General features: G+C 38.0%; 1 long non-coding RNA gene across 4 annotated transcripts in view; it reads left to right on the forward strand.

Annotated features, from left to right (window-relative positions):
* Positions 1-35: 35 nt before the first annotated feature.
* The window catches only part of LOC108448477, an 82,110-nt gene continuing 68,079 nt past the window's right edge, over positions 36-14,066 (forward strand). For all 4 annotated transcript variants that reach the window (XR_001864371.1, XR_001864369.1, XR_001864370.1 and 1 more), the window contains exons 1-2: positions 36-1,003; positions 1,092-1,267. This is a non-coding gene — a long non-coding RNA (uncharacterized LOC108448477). The remainder of the gene's footprint in view (positions 1,004-1,091; positions 1,268-14,066) is intronic.

Genomic DNA, 14,066 nt, shown 5'->3' on the forward strand with positions numbered 1-14,066 from the left:
GGGGGGGGTGGGAGCGAGCCCGCCCCGGGGGGCGGTGCGGGGCGCCTGGAGGAAATGGAACGCGTGAGGCCAAACAAGGAACAATCCCCGGGTTGTTGGCTGAGCCAACAGGCTCTTGTCGCCGGCCCTGTCGCCGTGTGAGCGGACGCGCGGATTACCCCGTTAGGAGGAAATGGGCGATGATGGGGCGATAAACTCGCCCGCTGTGTAATCACAGTTGATTTGCAATTGACCGAGCGCCGCTCCCGACCCCGGCGCCCACCCCAGGTCACACGGGACTGGGAAGCTCTCGGAGGCCGTGGCTCCTCCGCGTGCTCGGGCTGTGGAACCGCTCCTGTTATTGCACGCGCAGTGCTGTTTCTGATCAAAATCAGAACTTTTCCAAAAGTAGCAGGTGGTTATTTTAGCCCTAATTTAGTTAACACCATTGTGGAAAGTGTTACGAGATCGAACAATGCCCGGTGAGGAAAACGTCTGGCAGAGGACTCAGTGACTGGCAGAGGTTTAAAAAGTCTCCAGTCCTGGATGCGACGCTCCATTTTAAGAAGCGACTCTTTAGCTGGTGGCTGCTTGAAGCGCACCTTATTTAAAAATCTCTACAGAATGTAAAACTGAGTGAGTCTAGTCAGGAGAGCCGGGCGAGTCTGTAAATTACTACTCTGTCAGGATTTCTCTTGCCTATTACAAAGTACCTTTTTATGCTGAAGTTAAACTCTACACTACGGAGACAGCAGATGTGAGGTGATGGCTTCCAAAAGCAACACAGATGCTGTAAAATTTCCATTGCTATATTTCAGCGAGGAAGCTCAGGAGACATGCTGAATGCTGCAGTTTAGAATTACACTATAACTCTCCTAGAAATAAGAGAATACCAAGTTTCTCAACAGTACATTTGGCTTCATTTTTGCTGTCATTCATATGCTCTTGTTTTCTTACAGTGAGAAAAAGAGATGCAGCACAAAGATACTGTGTGTCTTGAAGCTGTTGAGTAATGACAGAATTGGTAATATGGAACTTTATGGCAATTTAGTAATGACTGCATATCCAAATTCCCTAGTAAGACCATGATAATTTTTAAAATTGTCTTTCAGGTATATAAAACAGCACAGCTGTGAGGAGGCTGCTTTCCTTCATGTGACTGAAAAGAAGCCTGGTTAGCTCAAGACTGTGGAATCAGAGCCCATTGTGTGTTCCTCATACTTGCAGACTTCCCTGAAGTCCCTAGAAGTCCTGTGATGAAGGAATCAAGGGTCAAGTCTTTAAAACGGTTTGTGTGTTTATTCCAGAAAATTCAGCAGCTGCTTTTTCTGAAAAGCTGAACTTTGCTATAGCAATGCAGAATACCTTTTTTCCCAGGGATTTCACAGCAAATGTCCAGTCATCAAATCATGCAAAAATATAAAGCTGGCAAGAATGTTGCAGATATTGTAACATTTTACAGAGTTTTAGATTTGACTTGTCAAATCTAGTCACTTTGTGACTAGTCTTTGTCACTTCAGGTCTTTGTTGCCACAGATACTCACACCTCTTTTATTCAAACAATTAGGTTTGTCACTGGCCCCTCTAACATAAGCTTAATTTTTGTGTGCATCTGAGGCTTTGCTTTGGGGATTATATGGATCACACCAAACCAGGTAATGGTAACTACAGGGCACTTTAGGTCAAAATAAGCAAATTTGCACCTTTTTTTTTTTTTTTTAACTGGAAATAAAAATACCACATGAAATTTTGCATTTAACATGCTATTTTGCTTATGTAAAAATAGAGATGTTTAGTTTATTAGATTGAAAAAAAAATTGCTTTTTAATTCCCACTAAATGTTCTCCAGTAAATTCTGGTGTGACATTGTCTGCATTGGATAGGTCACACTGAATGGTGCTTTTATAAAAATGCTTGAAAAGAAGAACTTGGTCCATGGAAATTGTTCAAATAATCTTGTTAGAATGAAGCCTTGACTGAAGGCAGTAATTTCATGGATTAAACCCAGAAGGGCTGGCTAGGCTGATCTCCTTCCTATCACAGGCCACAGAGCTTTATGCAGAGACTGTCTACGCAAATGCTGGTTAGCTGCAAGACATAGGGGATTTTGCATGGACAATACCTTGAACAACACCATGAAACTAGAAACTGTGGAACTTTTTGAGGACAGGATAAATAGGAGCAGAAAGAAAGAGTATTTTTACAGGCCATTTAGTAAACAGAGTGAGGTAGAGTTGTTGTTATCTTACTATGTTCAGCTTTCCCCTAAAATGTTCCAATTAAAAGTAGGGGAAACTGTTTATTTTTTCCAGTCTATCCTTTTCTCTCACTTGCCAAATGTGATCCAGAACTGAGCAACATGATGGACATCCAAATATGGGAAGGAACTAACAGATTTGTACTTCTGCAAGTCTGAAAAGCAGATCCAGTGCTGTGAAACCTGGAGAGAAATAGGGATATGAGAATACAGTGTGTATATCTGTCTTACAGTTTGATATTTTTCCTTTTACAAATATAAATAAATAAATGGTATTCATACATCTTCTGAGTCAGCCTGTACTTTATTGTGATTCATGAGAACTTTTTGTAAGCAAGAACAATGTTCTGCTTACATTTTTTCAGGCATGTCAGATTTGATCAGGGATGGGCACAGCACCATGATGCTACTGTTGTTCAGTGAGATACGAGAGAGACTTTAGGCAACAGGAAAACAGGCTGAATACAATGTGCTGCAATAGCTATTCCTGGAGTGCAGTGAGCAGGTGACAGAGGAGGGGGAGAAACTTCTGGAAGAGTACTTTGCTGCCTCTTTGCCATAAAGGATGATGTCAAAGTGATTGATCAATGCTGTGGTCTGAGGATTGCTCCAATGGTGAAGCTGCGGGTTGTGGCCCTGAACGTGACTGGAGGATTTTCTGCTGGACATAGGAGCAGACCATGATTAAATTTCTTCCTGAGGCAGCTTTGAGTGCATGGGCTTCACTAGAGAAGGAGTATGAGCAGCAGAATGAGTGTAAGAAGTCAGTGGGAACAGCAGTTTAGCATGAGGGCAATATAAGATGAGCTCCTATTGAAGGGCTTTAGCCCTGTTCTCCCACACTGTGCAGTTGGTGATTGGGCTGCAAAGTATTGGCTCTCTCAACTGTATATTGCTTCATTTCTCATTAGTGAAACAAAGCAGCAGGAAGGAATGCAAGAAAATACAATTATAAAGGAAAATAAGTGTTCTTGAGGGCTTTTTCCTTAATTTTATTTTTTTTCTTTTCCCACCATTATTTAGCAGGCTGCATTTATAGTCCACCTGTGCTAGACTGTAATACCTCATGGTGTGATGTTTCACACATGATAAATCATGTGAATTTTGAAGACAAATTGTGCTGAATTAAACAGTCTCTTGATCCACTGTCACTGTATTTGGAGAATAACACAAATTTCATGCAGTTAAATTGCTAACCATAATGTATGTAAGGTATGTATGAACATAGTGAGTAGTGTTGTCTTCCTCTGATTACCCAGGTAACCATGAATTTACTTTTGGGCCACTGCTAGAACATTAGTATGTAAATGCACTCCTGAATCTCAAGAAGGTTATGTAGATTCAGGTTGGCAAGGAGAGGTTTGGTCTCAGGGGGTTAATGAGAGTATAAACATGCACCACCCTCTCTCAGAATGAAAGCATGTCCAGGTCTCTGGCACACCAGTGACTCCCGCAGTCATGTTTGTGATTCTCTCTTCATGCTCCATCAAAATGTAATTAATGCTCATATATGCTCAAATGGCACGTTCACCATCACTACTCCCAGCACGGCTTGGGAAGTCCGTTTGGTCAGTCTTCAGTTATGGAGACCTCAGTTTTAACAACTTGGGTATAAACCCCTGCAAAGCTTCTGGTAAATATCCCCTTCTGTTGCATTGCCACCTGCCTTACCTGTCTGGGATGTGGCCATCTGGGATGGGCAGCTTCTAAATTACAACTCCCACCTGGCCTTAAGATGATATGACATGTGGGTATCTGGACTTTAACGTCCTATCTATTGGGGGGAATGAAGGGAACTCTATCTATTAACTTGACCTCCTGAACTTTGTTACTTAATCCATGTTTGGGTGATAGCAGACAGGTGAACAGCACATTTAACTCTCACCAGCTCTGAGTATTGATACTGACGGGGTGGAAGAAAGAGCCACAACAGAGCAGGTGGGGAGTGCAGGGTTCTCTCTCATGTAGGGTAAGTCAGAGTTGGGATGGCTCAGTTGCCACACTCAAGGAGCTGTGGGACTCCTGGCAAGAAGTCCAGTCCAGCCTGTGTGCAGCTCCGTGCCAGCTGATCCAGCCTGGTGGAAAAAGGTTGATGCAGAGACAAGATTAAGCAGTGTAGTCCACTTTAAGAACTTCTGCATAAGCTACCTGGATACATTATCTTACATGTATGCCCTCTCACATGCTGTAAGTTAAATGAGAAACTAACGAGGTGATATGCTTATGAGTAAGAAGTGAACTGAAGAAAAAATGACACTTTTGAAAGGTATGGATAAGGCTAAACCCCAGATATGAGAAAGCAAAACTTTGTATAACTGATTATAAGAGAAATGTGTAATTAAATCCTTGAACAATATGAAGTTAGTCATAAATTCTGATGCTACTATTTGCACCTTGGAGGTCAGTAATACTGTAATTTAAGGGAATAATATTTTGCATGTGTTTGAAGTAAATGTTTTTCAAGTTTCACTGGTTCCAATCCCAACTTTTTATGGATGCCCAGTAGTAATTTTTAAAATATTGAATGATAAAAATCACACTGAAAAATTCTTACTGAAATTACTTATTGCCCAGGAGATAAAATGGAAATAACAGATGTATCTTTCATCACTCACTTTGAATATTTATTCTTTGTATTTAATTTATTCTAAACAATTTTTTTATCACTAGAGTTAGACCCTGACTAATCCTTCACTGTACCAATTTTTCTGGGACAACAGCAGTTAGTTATTCCAAATATGAGTAAGGACAGCAGGCTTGGGCTTGTACTAATTTTGATTAATAAATTTGCCTTGAGAATGACAAATTGTGTTAGCACTTTTCACTTTATAACATTAGACAGTCAAAGACTGTGCGGGGAATCAAAATTAGGCAGTGTTTGGATGCTTATAGGGAGCTCTCAGGTGCCTGGTCTCAGCAGAGTCTGCTAAAAACCTTTCTCTACTTTTATTTTAGTAAAAGAATGGTGTGATTGAAAAGCAAGGTGTTGAAAGGAATTTCACTGTAATAGCAAAATGTCCTTCCTTTAGTTTTACTCACTGAGTTCTTAAGTAAGGTTATTCCTTTGCCAGTTCCTTTGAATTTTCTTGGTTCTTAGTTGGCATAATGATGGCAGGAATAGTCCTCTGTGTGTGTGGTGAGGAGAAAGAAAGAAGTACCCCACTGGCATGAGATTTTCTGCAGCTGTCTTTTGTAAGTTCACAACAGTGTTACAAAAGGTGCAGTCTTGATTGATTTCTTGTCTTTTATTTACTTTCTTTATACATTTATTTTGCCATTGGGGTCAGGGGGATGCAATTGTACATCAGGAAACAGCCACAAGGGGAGAGAAACACTAGAAATTTAGTTTTAACATTTTTTCTGATAGTATTAGTCGAGTGTTTCTCTGTCTTGGTCTGGTCAGGGCCTGGTTTTGGATGAAAAGCTTTCAGTTCTTTCAGGGGATTGTGGGGTTCCAGGAAAAGGGAAGATAATAATCCTGTTGGGATACCTGTTACATTTTATTATATTAGTCTTATGGGATTTATTCCTTCTGGTTTACTTTACTGAAATAGAGCACCCTGAAAGGGAATAATATATATAAAATATATATATAAAAAATAAGTGGATTATCTTATTTCCTTGCCACTTTGCTAATTTTGCTATACATATTTTTGTATTACAGATTTCTTACTTTGTTTGAATCTTATCTTCATCCTTTGCTTTTGTAAGGTAGAGTGGTTGGTCTTTTGTAAGTAAGGGCTCATACATTAAATTATCACATCCATTGAACTCTGTTTGTTTTTGTTTGGGTTTAGCTCCTTGGCTTTTGAACAGTCCTGCTAACAGAACCGTGATGGAAAATTTGAAACATTTTACTGCTGTTTTAAAGTTTTTCTGATTTGTGGGTGGATGGGTTCAGATGATGGGTTTGAATCTGCAGGTCAATGAGTAAGGAGGACCTTTCTTGACCCATGGAATTTTCTGCATGAATTTTTGATAAAAAATACAAAGTTTTTTTGGTTTTTTGGCCTTAATTTTCCAGGAAACACCACATACTTTGACAGAATTCAGACGACTGGAAGACTTTGTCTGAACACTAAAACTTCTCAGTTTGAAAAATGTTACCGTAGTCCTCTGACATTACAACCTGGATGCCTGCTGGCCCTGCTCTGCAAGGCTGAGGCTGCCTACCACCTTTGACACTATGCCATGATCTTTCCTCTTTGAAGGGAGTACTGGAAGTGGGGAATCCCTCAAAGTGATCTATGGTTTGAATTCTCATTTAAATGATAAGTCTAGTTGATAGAGATCTGCCACATAAAGCAGGTAAGCTAGAGATACAGTGAAATGCTACACTAGCATTTCTTAATAACACACTGTGTTTTCAATCAAAATATTTTTGTTGATAGGTTTGGCTTTTTGGTAAGAAAAGTATACTTGCAGAAGCACATATTTAGACATGCCAAAAACCCCCAAACAATCCAACCAGAAAGTGTTTAGCTGAAAGCCTCATTTCCCATCAAAAATAGATGCAGTGGAAAATTTTCAAGCAGCCCTATATTTAACCTCCTTGGACCAGAATTTGGTTGTTGGACTGAGGGAGGCTTACAGAGTTTTTTGGCTGCTTTTGTTAGGGTGTCTGTTTTTTCACTCATGACATCTGCCTGCTTTTCAAGCTATATTCAACCTTGTTATAATTCTTGCTATTGCAGCATTTCACTGTGTTCAGAATGCTAATTCCCAATGGACTCAACTTGCTGGGGTATGTGCAAACTCAGTTTCTTTCAAGGGGGGGGCATCAATCTTGCTTTTTTTTTTTAAATTTTGGCTGTGTTTTAATAAGAAAATGTGAGTGCTGAGCACTGGCTGCGCATAAAACAGTATCACTACAATACAGTTCCTAGTTCTTTACCCAGAGTAGCCTTGCTTTGTCATGTTGTGGATGCAAAAGTATATGTAAGTTTAAGGGATAATTGGATAAGTGTTTGAAAGAGAAGGTCCATTGGGCTAGATAAATAGATAAATCACATCAGTCTCAGGAATTCTTGAGTGGAATATAGTTGAAGGGCTAGGGAGTTATTCTAGGAAAATACTGTATTTGATTTCTTTGCTCATGCTCTCTTTTCTTGACTCTGACTTGTGGCTGCTTTTGGAAGCAGGATACTGAGCTAAATGGACCTTTGATCTGAATTGTCATAGCCATCCTTGGATGAGAAGAAGTACACTGATGAATGAGTAATTGTGGGCTTTGGCCATCTGGAATTCAGCAAAACTTATCAGAAATAAAATTCTTCAAGAAAAGGGCAAGCCAATCACAAAATATATGAGAATAGGGATAGAGAAATTTGTCTGAATAGATTGTGATTCTGGAGTCCCAAGCTTTCTGCTGATTTTTTTTTTAAGTAGGTTTTGCATCTTCCATTTCTCCTTTGTTGCTTTTTGTAGAAGTAAGAATTTGCAACAACTATGTCTTAAATACAACTGTGAACCTTTTTGTGTGTTCTTCCAAAGTCGGTGGGTAGAACATTAGTGTGAGACTCCTGCAGAGTTCACTGGACCTTGTATTATGACAAGAAGAGAGAACAAAGCAAGTATTAAAAATCAGGGAGGAAAATTATTAGTATGAGCTACATTAGTTTTAGTATGTTATGTTCTGTCATTGGTTCAGTGTCAGAATGCCTCTTGTAGCCAGAAGCTACTACCAACTGGCAACACGTGGCATTTCTTAAGCAAAAGTTGATTGTTATTCTTTATTGCTTGTTTTGTATCATAACAGCTTTACAGAAATATCTTTCCAGATATTCTTAACTTTGTTTTCATGGTAGTTTAACTTAGTTCATGACTGGTAAGCAATACTATGCTGTTTTAGTCTTCACAGGCATTAATGATCAAATCTGTAAATGGGCATATGCTTAGTAAGACAACAAGGTTTTTTTTCTTCTATATTTTTAATAAACTCTTCAGAATTTTTATGATTTCCTGAAAATAGATATATTTAGTTTTACTCCTGTGTACTTAAATTTACCTGGATGTTATATTGACCAGAATAGGTGGGGTCTCTTTTATTTTTTTTCCTGACGTCACAGACGCTTTTTTATTCAGATCTCTGTCAGCACAATTTTATTATAGTACATTGTTAGTACTAGAAGTTGCCTTTTATTATTTTATAGCCATTTAAAATAAGTATTTGTGAGAAAATATAATAGCCATACAACATTTGAAATAAAGAAATAGTTTGAGTATTCTTGAGAAATAGATTCATCAACACAGAGTGTGGCAGGAAGGACAACAGAGAAAGGAAAGCACAATATTGAAGCATAAGAGTGAGCTCATATGGTACCAGCTGCTCATGTGTGGAATCTAAATACTTGCTGAAGCATAGTGCTCCACAGTCAATTAGCATTACTTCAAATAATCATTATACAAGGAAGAAATTTTAGTACATTAGAGTTCATGAGTTGGAAAAAGTAGAAAAAAAAATGTTCGTGTTTTCCCAGAAATGCAGTAAAAATATGTAAATTCTATTAAAATTAACTTAGAAATTCTGTGACGTGAAAGAAGATATTGTAATCCTGTCTTTAAAGTGTGTCAAGAATTGCAGAATAGTGCAACCTCACTCACATCATTTGTATGCCTTAATCAGAATTTTTGTGATAATGTCAAGAACTGAGAAGCAAATAGAGTTGCCAAATCTGTCCACTCTTGAAACTGGAAGAATTGAGGGGAGTAATTGGGTGCAAAATAAACATGTGTTCACAAGTAATTGGACTGACACTATTAAATTTCTTTCATTTCGGTACTAGGTAGTGATTACTTTAACTTCAAGAAAAAGAGAAGATTACGTCCTGTAAACTTTCTCATGCAAAATAGTCTGTCCTCCTGTCAGTGATGCTGGTTACTTTAAAATGTCGGTTTGCTTGAGAAAAGGTTTGTCAAATCAGGTTGTTAAATGGGAAAGGGGATTAGGAAACAAAAAATCTGGTTTGTAGTGGCAGTTAACTTTTGGGGGTGTGGGACAGAAAATGGACAATGAATATCACCATCTTTTAAGTGTTTAGTACTATTAAAACTGTTTTCCTTATGGATAGTCCTTTATTGGTAGAAAATTTGTGAAACAGACAGTGAAGGCAAATGTGATGGTAAAATACATATGAAGAATCGAATGTCGAAACTCAGAGTTAAGGTATACATCTACGGGTTTAGGAAATTATGAGGATAAACTGAAAAAGTGTTTCTGCGCTTAAAAAGCCTAATTGTCATTGTATATATCAGTCTCTTGTCTGTACTGTGGACATGTTTGTGCTCTCTAACTGGCATTTTTGTAACAAACAGTATTTTTATAAAAGTCAATAAAAAAAAGAGTGTTGGCTTTATGGGTATAGTTAGTTTTATGCGTAGTAAATCTGAGTAATAATTTTCACTTTCAAATAAGCTGCTTCATTCTGTATGTAAAACAAAATAGCTTCAAAATGCTTGGTTTTGTAATTAACAAATGTCTAGTTGATAAAAAATATCCTCTCTAGTATGATGCATGGAGATTAGGCTAGACTCTGTTACAGAATAATGTGATTATAATGATTTCCTTAAGAGAGCACAAAAGCAGCATCTAAGTTTCAACTGACGTTTATTGACACACAGCATCCGTTGGGAGCCCCATCAAACTTTCTATTCTTTTCTGTTTACCACCTCCTGCTTTTATTTACAGTCAGCATATCTGTTAATTAGCCTCTGGTAGAGCCAGTTCTTCTAAGAAGATCTCTTGTCTTCCTGGTGATGGCCCCATGAGGTGACCATGTACACACAGTCTGTGAGTGAATTAATCTTTAACTCATTAATTTCAGTGCCTGATTCTGCAATGTTTAACTGCTGGCTTGGTTTCCTGCTCAGCAATTTATATTTGGAGAATTGTGATCCTTGACTTCTGCTGACCTCAATGTCATGAACACATCCCAGTGAGCTATCAGCTTCTCATGGGTAACCTGACTGGGAGTCTTATTTTCCTGTAGTTTTTTGGTTTCCTATGATTGGACCAGAATGCAGATAAGACATTTATGGCTTCCTCTGTGTCACTGAGGTTATTTACCTAGTTTTCATTGCACATTTGCAGAATAAAATTACTCCTCCACTTCCTCAGCTATGTCTGTCACACAACATCTGAATGCAGCATTTTGCAAAAAAAATCCGAAGTAATGTTCAGTAAATGAAGTAATGTAATCTCCAGAGGGTACTCTGGAGGATACCACACTGTTTTACAGAGTCTCAGTTAGACTTTGTGATGATATGAAGCTGTTTATAGCCACAGCCTGAGTGCTAGAGGTGCTTGTTGTAGTGCACTTCTCTCACAGCATGGCTTATTTATTAGAAAAGAAAAACGTTGTAGCTGTATTTGAAGGAAAAATTCAGGACCAGGATTCAGAGATCTCCCGCCCAGGCCTCCAATGTGTGTGCTAGAAGCACTTTGAGAGGTGTGAGCTGATCTGTGCATCTTACAGGGGTGTTAGAAATCTTGTTTCAGTGTTAATTGTTGTTTGTTTCACCTGAAACCTAAAAAAAGAATGACCGGGCCACTTATTTGCATGGTCAGCTGTAGATAATGCCTTAAGTGATGGCCAAGTTCCTCACTTCTGCCTTCTCCGTCCTCCAGCTGAGGAGCAGCCAAACTCTAAATACTTAAGCTTAGGTTACAGGTGCCCCTGAAATCCTGCCCAGAGCAAGTGCAAGTATTAAAGTAATAAAGTACATGCTGTGGTAATGTGAACAGTTTTTCATAATTTAACGGGAGCTTTACTGATAAAAATTCACTGTTTCAGTTTAAAAAAAAAATTAAAAAACCCCAACAAAACAAACCCAAACCACCCAACCAACAGCATAATCCCTGGAATACATCCAGCTTTTGTACTGGAAAAGTACCTCAAAGGAGTATGATCTTCTTTCTCTCTTTAGTGGGAAAGTATTTTTGCTTATCTAAAAGGTTTTATGCTGGCAGAACTGCATTCCATTGTCTACTTTTTGTGGCTAGGCAGATCCAGGCAAAGTAACTTAGTTTTAAAGGAACTAGAAACCTAAATTCCTTTAAATCAAATGTCCAGGATGCTGTGAAAAAAAGACATAAAAATTAAAAATAGAAGGTGAGTGTTTGCTACTGATGGTTCATGGCTTTGGAGGGCTCATGGTGGTGAGGTGTTGTGACAAAAAAATCAATGAAAAAGTATCAATTAAAGTTTCCATTACCTCCTTTAATTGTAAGAAGTCAGTGCTGACTGATCTGTTAATGTTTCATGGGGAAACTTGGCACTGAGGGGCAAGGGTGGGTGATATTGCTTCAAAACCTATTAACTGCTTTTACTTCGTTTGTGGTTGAAGGACAGAGAAATAAGAGATGCTGGAAATGTTTTCTAAAATTAGGTGACCCTTCGTTGGTGTTTTATAGGTACTGTTTAAGCCATCTTTGCTAAGGAGAAGCTCCTTTACTATTAATATGCTGTCATCTTTCAAATCTCATCAAGGCAGCACCAGGATTTTTTTGCGCAGATTTCCTTTGACGTACAGCCTCAATAAATATGGAAATTACAATTTAAATCTCATATTTTTTCTTGCAAAGCAGTGCAGTGCCCAAATTAATTGAATTTCAACTTTATTTTTTCTTAATGTTGAAAGACATATATGCAAATTTTATTAACAAGATGCGTGGTTAAATTTAGCTGTAAATTCCAGTCAGGGATTTTTGCTTTGTTTATTGTCCAAGTCAATATGTCTGTGGAGAAAACCACCCGCTGTGCAGGAATACATAGTCAGCTACTTGGAAAAGTAGAAAGTTGAATTATGAGAGTTTATTCTGGAAAAAGGTAAAGTAAGCACTGGTTTTTGGGTTGGGGTTTTTTTATTATGACTTCAGCTAACAGAAATTCAACATACATGGATTGTTTTGACACTAACTTTATCAGACAAACCACTTGATTTTTCTTTAACCTGGTCTTCTGTGTAACAGAGGTTCTGAAAGAAAGTAGAGGTCATGAATAAATGATGCATTTCTTAAACTTGCAAGGTAGATCATGACATAAATGAAATAAAATCCAAGTGCAAAGAGAAAAAAGAAGCATAAACACATGTATTGCTGACAATATCTTCATTAAAATATACTTTATCCTATGAAGATATTAGTGTCAGATGCAAATTTCCTTTGTTGCTCTCTCTGAAGTTATTCTGATTTTTTGTGTGGTAACAGTGAAGTACCTTTATACAAGGTTTTTGAGTGGAAGGGTAAATTATTTCTGGGGGGTATGGGTTATAAATGATATCCAAACATATTCTTGTGTTTATAACAGAAAACCCTCCAAGACTGTAGTTGCTGGTGTGGTTCCCACATGTTTAGTTTTTGTAAGTCATTTGCAGGGAATACATTTTATCTAGCTATGTAAAAAAACCCCACTGCTTTCAAAGCCGGTGTTTCTCCTGTCTACGTAGAGTTTATGTAATACTATAATAATCTGTATTTCTCCTTGTAGTTCAATGCATATTTCTCCTTTCTAAGCCTGTTCAAATGTAATATGAATAATGTTTTTATGATAATTCTACTATGGATGATAGTAATTAGCTTTAAGCCAATAAAAATTTAAAAAATTATGTTATGGATACTGTTTGGGGTGCATGACTTGCATCAGGTATGTAGGCATGTTCTTTTTTTCATTGCATCTGTGTAAAACTGATCCATAGCTTGATCTTACAGGTTCTACAGTAATACAGATGGTACATGATAACTGTGCGGAGAAAGGCTGGCAGCTTTACAGAGGCAATTTCTGAACCTGTTCAGAATATGCAATTGCCTGTAACATCCCTTCCCCCATACTCTGCATTTCCACCAAACAACTGCTTTTTACTGAGTCTCATTAAATGGTCCTATGTGTAGGACATTAAATGTATTTATGGTAGACTGAGAATTTTGTTCTGAGTCACTGGTGCATCTGGTTCCCTAATACAGTGAGACAGGCCCATGAGAGGCATGGACACTGATGTTTTATGGGAGCAGTCCTGAACCCCAATTGTCAGAGATGTGAAGGTGCCTAATTTCGTGTAGAACTGAGTGGAACTTTATGTTCCTAAGTAGGATTCAAGAGCCTAAATACCTTAGAACTCTCCATGTATAAAGCCTAGCTGCAATATAGCTTCTTAATTCCCCACATATCCCTGCATTCTTCCATACATGCTTCTCTCATTGGCTATTTACTGTTAATTGGCAGTTTAGATGCTTAATTATGCTTCTGTTTTGGGAGATGTTTCTTCCTAGTCTTATCCTGTATTTCTTTGGACTGTCTGTTCCTTTTCAGCTATTTCCACTCTTACACGTTCTATTTGTAATAAAGGCACTTAATTTCCAGTGACTGGCTTCCCTCTTACAATGGCACATGTGAAATATAAGACTGCTGGTATTTATAAAACACCTTGTAAATATGCTCATTAGGGCTCAAAATTGACAGGGATTTCACTATTTTGTCCAGTCTATTTTTTTATCAATGTATGACCAATATTCAAGTTGCATATTAGCCAAATTCTACTTTGTTTGACTGACAGAAAGTGCAGGGCTAGGGGTATGTGTCACAGATAGTTAAAGGATGCAGAACCTTATGCTAGTCTAATGCTTCTGTTACAGCAACTACTCTCTGCTCTGCTGTTTGCTGTTCTGAAACCAGCAATAGTAAACCAGGGCATAAAGCAACATAACACTTTTTTCCCATGCTAAGCTTTATCTTAGTTTTAGGAGTAGGGTGCAGTTTGAGGTTTGAGTAGTGATTTTAATGCTTAAATATCACAGATTGCTTTTTGTTTCCAAAATACGTTTTCTTCCTTTCTA

Source organism: Corvus brachyrhynchos, unplaced genomic scaffold, assembly GCF_000691975.1.
Source record: "Corvus brachyrhynchos isolate BGI_N302 unplaced genomic scaffold, ASM69197v1 scaffold167, whole genome shotgun sequence".
NCBI classification, from domain to species: domain Eukaryota; kingdom Metazoa; phylum Chordata; class Aves; order Passeriformes; family Corvidae; genus Corvus; species Corvus brachyrhynchos.